Genomic DNA, 15562 nt, shown 5'->3' with positions numbered 1-15562 from the left:
AAGTAAGTACCATCTCGATATACGAGCAAAATCCTATTGTCAGTCAAGTGAACGTCCGACTAAGCGTGTATGTTAATTTCAAACAACTCACTCTTCTCCTTTGTTCCATGAATTAGGTATTAGATTAAAACTTTTAGACAAACCTAGCTTTGATGTGAAATAGTTACTAATCGTCCCTTTGAACTTTTAATGGTACAATAGTAAAAATAATTGGAAATTAAACGAACTTACCTGTAAGTGAAGTTCTATTTCAATTATATTAGCTGCACAAATTCCGAAATGATATATATTAACTTGTAGTACGCCGTAGTACATACAGCCCCTAGCCATGATATTTAGAGTAAATATTAAAATTTTTGAACGAAAATTCAAAAAACGTTGCGTCACATTTCCGAACGGCGCGTCTCCGTCACGCCGTTCGGCGCTACCAACTTCATTTAGTTTAGAGTGATATACCAGGACATATAACTTCACTGCCAGCGACCCGCTAGGCGATCCTCAATCGCAAGATTACAGAGCGGGAAAAAATATGCTACATAATAGCTACATAAGTATATGCTTATCTTGTAACGCGTAACTCGCGCTGGCAGTGAATATGCCAACTGATATAAAATAATTTGGCTAACAACTCAGCAAAGCCAGCCTTATCCTAAACTTTGTCAGGGATAGCTCCGGGATCCCTGGTTGTCTAGGACAACGCGGGTCCTGGGCGGGAGGGTTATCATTTCGGAATTTGTGCAGCTAATATAATTGAAATAGAACTTCACTTACAGGTAAGTTCGTTTAATTTCCAATTATTATTACGCTGCACAAATTCCTTCAATGATATATATTAACTTGTAGATGTTTAGAGATATACAAAGTTTATTTCTGGCTTTGTATTAGGTATACAATGTTAGCCTAGCAAAATTATGTTTTATGTCAAGATTATGTGAATTTTTAACACGTGATAATCCTTAATCACTTAAATTTCAAATTTCTAGTGATATCATCGTTTACCAAACATTAATAAATGTATTTAAACCAAAAGGAAATCCTTCCTTATTAATATTCATCTAGTACCATCTTATAATACTTATGTTTTATAACTATCACAATCAGCAAAGATACATACTATCTTTGTTTTTAAGAATTAACAACTCAATAACTATAGGTACATATAAACAAGTCTTCGTAATATATTACTGCTTACAATTTTACATTCATTGTTAATTGACGGAAACACTTGTTTCCTAACTAACTAGACATCGATCATCGATGCTCTATCAAAATCAATTGTAGACACTAAGGGCCTATTATAAAATTTATCGATAACTTTAGAAGTATCAGGCCTGATGTTTTTCTGGTTACATCAATATTGACTCCTAATCGATTTGCGGCTAACACCGACGCATGGTGGGTCAAATGGGAGGTGAAAATGGAGGTGTCAATACCACTATCTTATTTACTTAATCCACCTACTAATCTAAGTGGTTTCTCATAGGCAATAAATAGTCGTTCACACCCACCACATATAACTATGTTGTTATGCACTCGTTGATCCGTACAGCTACCTACTTTAGAAGTTTTAATAAAGTCTGAAATTTTTATAAGGATCTTTTCAGGATAATGGTAAATAGTATTACATAACTTTATCAAGTACAGATTTTGCACTCCGTGTGCTGTGACAATTGCTAATAGGGTGACTAATTTTTTACTCGGATATTTCACACACTTGTTGACAACGTTGACAAATTGTTTAAAACCAATTACGTCTCGATATTTAGGTTATGGTGGGTATATACGAAAAAACGCACCTTCATAAAGCGTATCACGTTATCATCTGATGAGATCTTTTCTCTCAATAAAAGCACCAAAGCAGATGTGCAACAATTGACACTTTCATACCCAGCTAGCCAGCTACCTCGTTACACAATTTGTTAAAACCTAGTATTTGTGGAATAGATGTCTTAAAACAATTAATATTATTTTCCACAAAACATATTACATAATATTTAATATGTAATATGCTGGTATATTAATACCAGCGTGTCAAGTACGTGTGATACTGCTTGACGGTGTTGGGCGCGAGGGACTGCAGCATGACGTCACCGCCGCCCCCTTCAGCGCCAGCGCTGCCCGGAGAGCCCCGCGGCAAACAGGATAACACGTCGCTGAAACTGCTGGTTGCTGGAATAACATATATATAAATGAGAGCTGGGGCCCAATTCTTTGCATTTGACTTGACAAGTTTTATAAAATTGAGCTTGCCACTTGGTACAATAACAATACCTCTTGATTTTTGTAGAATACATAGATATACATATATGTTTTAGAAAAATCATTTACTTTAGGTATTAGTGTGAATGGGGGAAATATCGTAGAAAAAATAGGGTGTCCATGAAAAAGTGAATGCATTTAGCATTTGCGCGACTAGCAGATAAGTCTATATCCAGATTTCTAAAACACTGCAGGACACCCTCTAAACATTCATCATTTAATTCACATTCAAATTCCGAATGAGCCTTTTTTAGTCCTGCGGCGCTGGCTATATTTTGGGCCCTAAGTTAAAAAAATATTAAAGTCGATTTTGTTTTCGTTTATAAATACATTGATAACATATAAATTTAACATTTCGTTTTGGGTCACATTCCTAGGGTGCTTTTTTAGTAATTTGGTAATTTGTGGTTATAATTTTTAATTTGACCTAATGTGGTAAAAAAAATATTCGAGAGAAAAAATGTAACTGTATTGCATTTAGAATGATATTTTTAGCGTGTATACGTAATTTGGGTCAATTTACTCGAGTGCTATATGACAATTTGTCATACCTAGCGAAACAGACACAAAAAAATATTCATGTTAAAAAAAATAAGAAACGTCGCATTGCCTCCTTTAAATATATCAATAAACTGAAATTGTGTTTTCCTACTCCAGTGCTTGATAAAATTTGCGATAATTTAGCAAAAATAGGTTTTTACCATTCCAAAAAATATTAAAGTTACTAGAGTTCTTATCTTATTAACTAAAAAGACAAGATAAATAAGATACGTGAATTTGGGTAAGTTTAATAGAATGCTTCGAAAAATAATACGGTATTAATATTTGCGTTCGATCAAGTCAAGCGAGCGCAGTGACGCGGGTAGTGTAGGTATTATGATACCGACCGCGCGGCCGTGGCGCGGCAGCGGGGAAGGGCAATGACCTCTCTCGACATTCGACAAACCGCACGTTGTGTACAAAACGCCAAAATTTATTTCAACTGTGCGCATCACGCTATTTAATGCTAAGCCTGAAAGGGTTGTATTTGATAAGACTACTAGAGTAACAATTTTAACTTAATATACCTATTTTCCACATGCGTCAGTAAATAATTTAATTTATAAATAATAAATTTAGTATACATCGTGGAATCTACTACTACTACTGCCAAATAAAATAATGCGATTTATCATCTAAGTACTTTAGACTTATATTTAAGCGTGTCACTCACTATGCAGGTAGCTGAGCGCTTATCTTTCAATATGAATCCACATACATAAAATATATATAATTCAATGAGCTAACACACGCGCCGCCGATTATTCATATTTTATTTTGAAGTACATGTGGGGATCGACGTTGGTACGAGATCATATTATATCGTAAAATGGTGAGGAATTTATATGTAGAAAATACAGGATTATAAAGCAAAATACAGGATGTACTTTTTATAACCGGCAATATTTAACGTGGTGAAGTCATATAACTGATATCGAATACAAAACACTAAACGCCCAATGGACTTGCCTCGCGTGACGTCACGTAGTGTTTTTAGGGTTCCGTAGTCAACTAGGAACCCTTATAGTTTCGCCATGTCTGTCTGTCCGTCCGTCCGTCCGTCCGTCCGTCCGTCCGCGGATAATCTCAGTAACCGTAAGCGCTAGAAAGCTGAAATTTGGTACCAATATGTATATCAATCACGCCAACAAAGTGCAAAAATAAAAAATGGAAAAAAATGTTTTGTTAGGGTACCCCCCCCCCCCCTACATGTAAAGTGGGGGCTGATATTTTTTTTCATTCCAACCCCAACGTGTGATATATTGTTGGATAGGTATTTAAAAATGAATAAGGGTTTACTCAGATCGTTTTTTGATAATATTAATATTTTCGGAAATAATCGCTCCTAAAGGAAAAAAAAGTGCGTCCCCCCCTCTAACTTTTGAACCATATGTTTAAAAAATATGAAAAAAAATTTTTATAAAGACTTTCTAGGAAAATTGTTTTGAACTTGATAGGTTCAGTAGTTTTTGAGAAAAATACGAAAAACTACGGAACCCTACACGAAATCTTTCCTCAAATTACTATTAAGCCAATCTTATCCTATCCTACCTGTCGTTTAAACAAAGATGAAATAAAATAACTTAGTTCTTTGCATGTTAATTTGGTTAAATATAACTTATATATTTTCTTTAAGAATATCATATACTTTTAAATGAGCAATTCTTGTATATTCATTTATTTATCAATTCTATATTCTATTCTATTTTTCTATATAATATAAAGCTGCAACCCGACTGACATTTTTCCAAAAATAGCCAGGAGATTTTGCAGGTGGCAGTATTTGGTGTGGCTGTGGTAGTATAGAGGTTGATCTTGCGACCCCGGAAAAATCCGACCGTCGGTCTACCGGTTCCTGGTAAAAAAATGTTGAACGGTCTGGCCAAACGGCAGGAGATAGCCGGGGGGTGCTCGACCAAAATGTCATAGAGGACCCTGGGCAGTTTTTGACGCCGCCATTTTTTTTTTTTTCAAAATGGCCGACTTTTTTTTGAAGATTTTTCAAGTTTGTCGTAGAGTGCTCAAATTTTTGTTGTAGAATCTCCAATAGGCCTTGATTGGAATGAAATAAAAAAAATTGAAAAATACTACAAATGTGAGAAAACTGGCCACTTTTGTTTTGTTTGGCAACTTTTAAACGGTAAGAGTTAGCCGGGGCTGCTCGACCAAATGTCATACAGGGTTTTAAGTAGAAAAAAGTTTCATTAAAAAAATCAATATGGCTGACTTTTTTTTTTGAAAAATTTGAAAATGGTCCTAGCGCGCTGAGATTTGTCACACGGGTGGACGGTCACCCGAAGATTAGCTTCGCTGAAATTTGTTATGTAGGGGTTCTCGGGGTTGGAAAATCGATCTAGCGTAGCCTTAGGTCCCGGAAAACGGCGAATTATGGAGTTTTAATGAGTTTTTCTTTCGCGTTAGTAAACGTTAAATATGGTCGTTAATTTCGCCCCGCGCACATCGGCTGCGCTTAGCTTAGTCGTACGAGGTCGGTCTAATGTTCGCAGACAGATTGCAGGTGTCAGGGTTTCGAATCCCGGCCAGAAATTAAGTTTTAATTTTTTGTTTTGTTTTTTTTTGTTCTTGTATTTATAAGTTTTTTTTTCTAAAGACGTGATATAATAAAATAGAACCGAGCGAAGCTCGGTCGTCCAGATGTTTTAGGATATTATTTATTGATTGGCTGCAAGAAATGCCTAGGAGTATTGGCCGAACGGTAATTAACAAAAATTACACAGTCAAAAGGTTAATTGTCATTAACCATTAAAAATTAATGAACGCCAATTGTCATTAAAGTTAATGTATTTCGAAAAATAACAAACAAATTAACATCGTAATTAAAGAAATCGTCACGGTGAGTTCGTGGGTGAGCAGTATCCAAGATAGAGCTGACACTGAGCTGACACTGGCTCGGCTGTACCTAGTAGAACTCAGGTTTGGTACAATATAGAGATTATATAAAGACACGCTGTTTTGGTACGACTCATCATGATAAGCGCTTGGGAAAGTAGTACCTAAGCTTTAGCTCATGCTGAACCCTGAGTCCTGTTAGCGTAGCCAGCGTTTTTGGGTATCTCTTTATGATATCACTGCATGATTTGTTTTGTTGATTTTTACGCTGGGTGACGTTTGCTCTTAACGCGGTTGTACAAAATGACCGAGGCGATGCCAGTCACGGACGTCTGAAAACTGTTACGACTTCGAAACTAGTCTCCAAAGTACTATATAAAAAGTTTTCACAAAACAACAGTTAAAGCTTTTGAAATGGTTGATACTGTAGGTATCTCGAAAATAATAGATACATCATTTCCTTATTGAGGAATTATACTATGAAATAATAAAATCATCCCCTATCAAAAATAAACACGCCAGTGTTAAAGCCTGTTAAAGGTATGGCAAAAACCATCGTTTTGAACTATGACTAATGTTGAGACAGCTCGCCTAGTGTATCATAGTTATTTTCACAGTGTAATGTCATACGGTATTCTGGTTTGGGGCAAAGCAGCTGACATACAGACTATCTTTGTATTACAAAAGAGAGCCATTCGTTCTATTTACAACTTAGGAACACGTGAATCAGTAAGAGAACTCTTCAAAGAAATTAATATCTTAACTGTAGCTTCCCAATACATTTATGATAGTATAATTTATGTTGTTAAGAATTTAGACTGTTTCACTAAGAATTCTGATATCCATAATTATAACACTAGAAACAAAAATAAGCTTGCCATAAAGAAGTTTCGTGTCCGTAAAGTACAGAAGTCATTTGTTGGGCAATGCATTCATTTTTATAATAAGTTACCTGACACTGCTTTGAGATTACCCCTCCCAGCTCTTAAGAACTACTTAAAAAAATCATTGATGTTAAAGGCTTATTACAGAGTCGAGGACTATTTGACAGACAAACATGCATGGCCCGAACCAGAAACTACAAAAAACGAATAGCAATTAAAATAATTGTATTATGTATAGAGGACACAGTTCAGATAAGAAAGCACATCAAATATTTTATATTTTATGTTGTGTAGGTAAATTACATATTTAATGATATTGAGATTCATATTATCTTTTTCTTCTATGACAATTTGATATGTTTTCTCTGAAGAAGAACGACGTATTATTAAGCAATAATATAATTTATTGAAATTGATTTCCATAGAGTACCTAGTCTGTTCATATTCTTTGATGAATACTTTTGCATGTTAAATTGTATGTTGTTATTTAATGCATGTTAATTATAAGATGTAATGTTTTGAAAAGAAGTTGCCCGCCGAGTTTCTTGCCGGTCCCATAGTGGATACCCCCCTCCCAACTGAGGGGGGACTGAAATCTTCTCGAGGCTGAGGCGTAGGGTTAGAGCCGGCGTAGCTTTATTTGACGTTCATATGCGCATTGTAATATGCCTACTTGAAAAATAAATATTTCATTTTCATTTTCATTTTCATTTGATTTTAATATATATCCATAATTTTAAACAGGCCTATCACAGCTCTCGTTAAATAGTACTTAGATACGAGAGACTAATACGATTGGTCGGCCGAAGGCAAGACAACTCATTGTGATTCGCTGAGACGCTGCTGCAAAAGAATACAAATAGATAAACATTTTCATTAAACTTAACTATCTTATAATTTAATCTGGGGGCACGGCAGTACCCCCGCCAAGTCGAGCACGAAGCCAACACTGCCGTACCATCCTTTACTGGAACCATTTCGCCGCATTTTCAGGCCCCTATTTGAGAACCTCTGGATAAGACCGGAACGCAGAAATTTTCGTCGTCTAGTAAGCTATAATAACATACTTAAAACTCAAAATTGCAAGTCTGTACGTCGCAACACGGGTGGATAGCCGCCCCAAGATTAGTATACAAAAAGAAAATTTCTAAAAATTCAAAATGGCTGCCTTTGAACGCCAATTGAAATTTGTATGGAGGTTTTTTTAATCGCCATAGCTCCGTAACGGTAGGAAAAAGGTTAAAGTGCTTGAACTAATGTTGTACAGTTATCTTAGGTCCATCGAATGGCATTTACAAAATTTCAAAATGGCCGACTTTGAATTATTATTTTTTATCTTCGGTCCGAGCGCGGTAAAATTTGGCACGTGGTAAAAACGGGGGCCAAAAATAGGAATGAGAATTTTTTTTTGGAAAAGTCAAAAACGGCGGCGAGAGGGGACAAAGTCAAATTTCCCAAAATCAAAGTCGGTCATTTTGAAATTGTGTAGTTCAAGCTTTTTTGACCTTTTCCTACCGTTACGGAGATATGGTTATTAAAAAAAATCTTCCATACAAATTTCAATTTGCCCACAAAGGCCGCCATTTGAAATTTTTCAATAATATTCTTTTTGAATACTAATCCGTCGGCCGTTCACTCGTGTGCCAAATCTCAGCGCGCTAGGACCATTTTGAAATTTAAAAAAAAAGTCGGCCATTTTGAATTTTTTTTAATACAACTTTTTTCTACTCCGAGATCTGTATGACATTTGGTCGAGCACCCCCGGCTATCTCTTACGATTTAAAAGTTGCCATACAAAACAAAAGTAGCCAGTTTTCTCACATTTGTCGCATTTTTCAATTTTTTTTTATTTCATTCTAATCAAAGCTGCTTGGAGATTCTACGACCAAAATTAGAGTGCTCTACGACAAACTTGAAAAATCGTCTAAAAAAGACGGTCATTTTGAAAAAAAAATGGCAGCGTCAAAAACAACCCAGGGTCCTCTATGACATTTGGTCGAACATCCCTTGGCTATTTCCCGCCGTTTGGTCAGGCCGTCCAACATTTTTTTACCTGGATCAGGTAGACCGACGGTCGGATTTTTACAGGGTTGCAGGACAAACCTCTATACGGCCACACCAAACACTGCCACCGGCGGAACCTCCTTCTGGCTGTTTTTTGAAAAATGTCAGTCGTGTTGCAGCTTTATATTACACTAGCTTTTGCACGCGGCGTCGCTCGCGTTAGAAAGAGACAAAAAGTAGCCTATGTCACTCTCCATCCTTTCAAGTATCTCCACTTTAAAAAATCACGTCAATTCGTCGCTCCGTTTTTCCGTGAAAGACGGAGAAACAAACAGACATACTTTCGCATTTATAATATTAGTATGGATAGATAAATGTAAGTAAAAAAAATACATACGTATTTTGATTACCATTTTTCTAAGGTAGGGTTAAATTCGAAACCAATTGAGGTAATGTCGAAAATCTGTAAAAAGGATACTAATGCCATATAATGAGAATAATTACAATAATGGCTACCGCAGTGTTTGCACACACGCGCGCGCACAGAGACACACGCGGCGGGGGACTTTGTTTTATAAGGTGTACAGATATATTATGCCGCCGTGCGCTTCGTGTTCATTATAAATGAAAATTAAGGAAAATATAGGAAATAATATTCAAGTTACAATTTATTGTTTTTGGGTTTTGTATCCATTTGCATCCATAAATATTTCCCGTCATAAAAATTACACCCTGTATTGTGGAACTAAAAACTGAAATCAATAGTTACAATAATATAATCACGGTGTATGAATAGGAGCGCCGGATCGAATTAGGTACTTCAATATCGGGACAAAAGGTTCTGGAGTTTCGAGGATTTCGTAGGGAAATGTAAAATAATAGTGCATTAGGGTAATTCCGAAAGTCGTCTAATTACGAAAGTCACATAAAAATCACCATTATTTCCATCATATCAAGATTCCCTCTTCGGAATTACCAGAGCATTTTTGTCATTCGGAATTACCCTAATGCACCATAATAAAAATTTACGATAGTTTAGCTAGTTTACTTCGTTTATTTTAGATAGTAGACCTTTACGTGTTTTCGACATTTATAATTGGTCTGTTTTCGTTACTAATGTAATAAAGTTCTTAAGGTTACCTACTATGTATAAGTTTTAATTGGGAAGACTTACAAAAAAATCGGGAGAATCCCGCCAAAGCTCGACCCTCTGGCAATCTTAAATTATGTATGACTGCGCACGAGAAGTAGGTACCTACGCCTCGTGTCACAGCGCGGCGTCGCGCCAGCGGCATGCGCCAACCTGATTGGCTATCGGTTGCGCGCCACACAGCGCAAAAATTTAAAATACTACTCTATTGCGTTGCGTTTTATTCTGCCAAATATTGAAAACCCATGGATGAAAGTGACCCAAATTAAAAATGATGACTTGATATCATTTTATAATAATATAGACGTCAACTTATTAACATGAAATTTTTTTTCAGGCTTTGACAGGGTTTTTATTAAAAAAATTTTTTTTTATATATAAGCAATGGATAAAATGTGACACACTTTAAGAAAATATATATATAATAATGTCCTGAATGGTATAAGACTTCACTTACCAACTCTAATATTTTGTTAGGTGTTTTAGGGCCAATATTAGACATTTTTAAAATATCATTAAACCCATGGATGAAAATGACCCAAAATGCATATGTACATCGGCAACCACGTTGTTTTTATATAGATACAAATAATTTCTTCTCGAATATTTCTTTGACTGAACACTGCTTAAAAATAGAAATACCTAAATTTCGAGCTAAGCAGGTACCTAGGACGACCCAAAATATTATTTTTATATTTGATCAATAGTCTAAAAACTATATGCAAAAAAGAAGCAACGTGAATATTATCGAAACCTCAAAAGCTATCGCTACCCGACTATTTTAGATTCCCTATCGGCTATCACATTACGTTCGGATTTAACATATGAGGCAAATATTGTGGTATTCGTAATATGTCTATCTTCACATTCACTCCACTGCCAAATTTTGCCTAGCAATTGAATTAAGGTGCAGGTAACATGTCCCCCCGGGCGATGAATATATATGAGATAACTGTTGAATTATCTATTCTTAAAAGAATCTCACAGTCAGATAGGATCAGATCAGAACAAAATGTCTTTAAAGATAAGAAATGCGCTATAAGCTCTAGATAATTTATGTGATGTTCTCTCTCAACATCATTCCATAACCCGGCAGCTGTCTCCCTACCACAGGAGCCGCCTCAACCTGTCAATGAATTATCACTATAAATTTCTCTATAAGATTTATTACACTAAATTTTGCATTTAGCCTCATTTATAGTTCTTGCCACCATTCTAATTCATTTTTTACACTAAGCATATAAACATAATGAAATCATAATTGTCATTATTTTTTCTTAAATATGTATATTTTTGTCTCTAGTTATTTTGTATACATGTAGCCATATTCAGTGGCAGGACAAATAGAGACAAGCAAGCCAGTTAAACGGGCAACATCCCTAATATAACAATTTGACAAGTTTATAAATAAATTTATTTCTTATTTAACTTTAGATTTATTCGAATCTGGTAAAGAAATATGCAATTTCTTAGAGTCTAATATGAAACCTAGATATTAGACAGCATATCTTTGTTTTAAGCAGTTTTTTCTTCCTTTAAGCCCCAGATAGGAAATGATATCAAATGTAACTTAGTGTACTATTTAAATATTCGTCGTGAGAACTTCCTAGATAGTTGCTCATTATGCAACCTTTTAGATCTTATATGTTTCATGACAGGTCTGAGTAGTCACTGTACATATAAGGAAACATTTAATTCTAAGGGTAAAACTTGAAACTGAAATATTTCAGTATTGGACAAGAAACAGGTATTTCCTATTTATGGTGTATATGTATGTATATATATATATATATATATATATATATATATATATATATATATATATGTCAAAAAATAGGGCATCTTGAAAATCTAAAGTGCTCATGAAGCAATTTTTGTGCCATTAGTTTCCTCCTGAGTCCTGACATGTAAATTAATAAATTCAATTAATTTTTTAGATTCTTTAAAAAGTCAAAATAAATCACTAATCTCCATATGATTCTGCCACAACAATATTTTAGACACATATTACTTTCCAAAAAGAATTACAACTCACAAGGTAAATGTTTTACAATACCTTTTATTAACAGTTCAGACATAAGTGTTTAGTAAACACCACACTGTCAAAATCAGAGAAAGATATCAATTTAGGAATAACTGATTGTAATGTCATAAATAAAAATGAGATTTTGTTCCCAGATGGCCAAGACCAGACCCTTGGGTCATTGGTCATATTCTGCCAGTGCGCCAAAAAATATTTAATTTGATCGCAGTAACTTATACCAACCTGATCATTTAACAGCTATTGTAATAGTAATATTGCTGAGTGCGACACCTCCGCTGATGATGTGGCTTGGCAGAAGAGGTGGTGTTGTTATGGTTTCCTGTGGTACAGCTTCTGACCTTGGGCTCTGGGTATGTCTCTGTGTTATTGGTTGGGCCCTTGAATTTGTATCTTCTACTAGGTTATATCTTCTTAGGTCTCTTCAGATCTTCCCTAGATTATTCAATGGCATTTAAAAACTTTTTAGCTATGTTTTCTCTAAAAACACTAGTCAACATCACAATATTTTAAGGTCCCACATACCATTTTATTGTAAAGACCCGACGTTATAAACATCCTTTTAAGTTGAAACTCCCTGCGTCTCACAAAAGATGACCAATTCATTCAGCAAATGTTATGAGGGCCAAGCCAGTGGCAAATAATGCGCTTGAGACTTCAGATTATTTCTGTTCTATGGCTTTATACTTTGTAACTTCTGGAGCAGGATGTTTCTTAGTTGACTTGTCCTTTCTTTTCTTTATTTATCTCTTTGTAAGCTGGAAAAAAGGTTTTTGCCAAAAAACAACCTGCTCAAGTGCCTCACCGAGAGGTTAAGACTTCATCGCTTAGATCTTCAATTGCTGAAAAATAGGAATAGCATTTTAGTGCACTTACAAAGCAATGAGACAGCCTAGGTTGGCATACCACTTTTGATTAACTCTAGGATAAAGAGCTGTGCCTAGCCGAGCACGCCACAAAACCCAGTAGATATATCCAACATAATCCAACAAGAAGTTTGGACATCCACAGCAAGTAGCAGTAGGTTTGAGTAAAAAACTCAGTGCTGTCGGCAAGGAATGTGTCTAGTATGACAACACCACAATGCCTAAGACTGCTGGCAGCGAACGCACCTAGTATAGTACGCCAAGATTGCCAAATGCAGTTAGCAAGCGGAGATACCTAGTCTAGTATTCCAATTTTGCTCAGCACAACCTTCACACATAGTGCCAGATGCAGTTAGCAAGCAGAGATACCTAGTATAGTATTCCAATCTTGCTCAGCACAAACTTCATACAGTGCCAAATACAGTTAGCAGACAGAGATACCTAGTACAGTATTCCAATCCTGCTCAGCACAAACTTCAAACACAGCGCCAAATGCAGTAAGCAAACGGAGATACCTAGTCTAGTATTCCAATTTTGCACAGCATAATTGTTGTTTCATGGCAGTATTGGCAGTGCAAGGTGTAAAATTCATGTGCATGACCTTCAAAAACATACAACACCAACATCTCACTAGCGGTCAGAATGCGTTTAACAAAGCACACACCACTGTCACCTCACAAAAATATATTAGAAGTTTGAAATTGTAAATTCTTTTCTTACCATTTGTGCTTCATTATGGAGGTCTTCAGAATCTCAATGACAACCAATGGAGACCTGTTACTACTTCTCGACGCCGCAGGCAGAGATGGTGATCTCGAATATAAGGCAAACCTAGGGCGCGGTTTGGATCTTGTAAGATAACGCAAACAATAAAGTCCGCAATGCCCGCGATCATGGCGGCGAGGGACGCCCGCGTTGATCGGCTTTCTTCTATCTTCCTCTCCTACTCTTCTTATTTTCTCACCTAATTTATCAAACAGATTACTTTCCACACTGTCTAATTTTCTTCGATACATTATAATTCGCATTTTTTCCACTTTTATACGCAGAAAACACTTAAAAATTAGATGACGCGTAATGGCCGTCGGCTGCATGAAAACGACAATGAAGTTGGTAGCGCCGAACGGCGTGACGGAGACGCGCCGTTCGGAAATGTGACGCAACGTTTTTTGAATTTTCGTTCAAAAATTTTAATATTTACTCTAAATATCATGGCTAGGGGCTGTATGTACTACGGCGTACTACAAGTTAATATATATCATTGAAGGAATTTGTGCAGCGTAATAATAATTGCTTCACAATGTAGGTGTCGGCAGAGTGAAGTTTTAACGACGTCCCTAACGATCTCAGAGAACCGGGTGTGGCCCGGCCACACTCAAATTAAAACTCATATTTTACTTTGACAACCTTATACTCGTATTTCACTTATTCAAAAATTATAAGTAAATAATAAACATTTATAAGTTTGATGTTATTTGTAGAGAGAACAAACATCTTATTCATTTTCAATTAGCGATGTAAATAGTGTGAATTTAACATGCAGAAATAATTTGTTTCATAAACACACAATATTAGGTGACAAAGCACAGACACCGGCATAAATAAGTGATGATTTCTGTACCTTGTCATCTTAACGTCTTGTTTGAAATGTCTGTCATATCATACGAAATTGTCAAACGATTAAAAGCGACAAGGTACATAAAGCATCACTTCTTTATTGCCGGTGACTGCACATTGAGACATAACATAAGACGGCTGTAACCGTCCAACGTCTTACAAAGTCATTGTCACAGTCTATTATGAAAGTAGTGATGAGGTTTGAGAATTGAGGATATTTTTGAGTCTTACCCGTCACATATTTTTCTTCCGAAAGGCGCCTAGTCAGATTTTTTATAGTAAACAAATACCTCATAGCTCATACATTTACTGCAGGCACCATTAGAGTAGCCTCAAAATGATGTAAATTTAAGTAGTAGCACGGAATATACAGCGTGTATTTTTAACCCCCGACGCAAAAACGACGGGGTGTTATAAGTTTGACGTGTCTGTCTGTCTGTCTGTCTGTCTGTCTGTTTGTCTGTGTGTGTGTCTGTCTGTGGCACCGTAGCTCCCGAACGGGTGAACCGATTTCGATTTAGTTTTTTTTTATTTGAAAGCTGAGTTAGTCGGGAGTGTTCTTAGCCATGTTTCATGAAAATCGGTCCACTATGTCGCGGTCGGGGTTTTTTTCAAAATTTTAATTTTGTGGTTAGGTTATTGATATTACCGCATACTTAAAGGGTCATTAGTAAAAGCCCTACGGAACATATTTTCATTTGATTTAATTAAAAAATGCTACTTTATTTTTTCATACAAAATAATTCAGCACGCAATGTATTGCTACTTTATGTTTGTTCAACAACGTGACTTGACGTAAGAACCTGTCAATTAGTTCCGCTTCCGCGTCTTCCAGATGTCAAATAGGTGCACGCAACACATTGCTGCTCAATATTTTTCCAAAAATTACGCTCTAGTAGTTATGATCAAACTTAATAATTACTTGTTGTTTGGGTTCTTAGTACTAAAACTTTGGTCTGGTTAAAGTTTGAGGTAATATCAAACATACGCGCTGTATAATACTCGTAGTACAAGTACTTATTCTGTGGAGACATTCTCTGGACCGCAAACCATTATCTCAATGCTAACCGAACGCATGTTCTACCTAGATGTCGCCACAGCGTTAACTGCACTTTAATTCACGTTGCACACTTGAAAGGGCTAGCCAGCGTCATCCATGCATTCGTTTCGATCGCCACGTTGCGTCAACGATTGTCACTTTGGTAGACCGACAGTAATGCGGTTGCATTAATTGCAGCTGCTTCTAGTCTCGAGCCGAGGGCGATTTTTGAATCTCGCATACGGGATTTTGTCACTAAAATACCGGTTGAAAACGGTGACTTGCTTATTATTTTCAGTGACAATTTTCTGA

At 36.1% G+C, this 15562-nt stretch overlaps 1 long non-coding RNA gene across 1 annotated transcript; it reads right to left on the bottom strand.

Moving 5' to 3' along the window:
- Positions 1 to 846: 846 nt before the first annotated feature.
- LOC125233593 lies at positions 847 to 12302 on the bottom strand. The gene is made up of 2 exons (XR_007177866.1): positions 11954 to 12302; positions 847 to 2169 (listed from the first exon to the last, which is right to left on the bottom strand). It is a non-coding gene; the product is annotated as an uncharacterized LOC125233593 (long non-coding RNA).
- Positions 12303 to 15562: the final 3260 nt, after the last annotated feature.

The sequence above is a fragment of the Leguminivora glycinivorella genome, chromosome 14, assembly GCF_023078275.1.
Source record: "Leguminivora glycinivorella isolate SPB_JAAS2020 chromosome 14, LegGlyc_1.1, whole genome shotgun sequence".
Taxonomy (NCBI): domain Eukaryota; kingdom Metazoa; phylum Arthropoda; class Insecta; order Lepidoptera; family Tortricidae; genus Leguminivora; species Leguminivora glycinivorella.
Note: the sequence above shows the minus strand (reverse complement) of the source record. Positions and strands in the feature narration are given on the sequence as shown.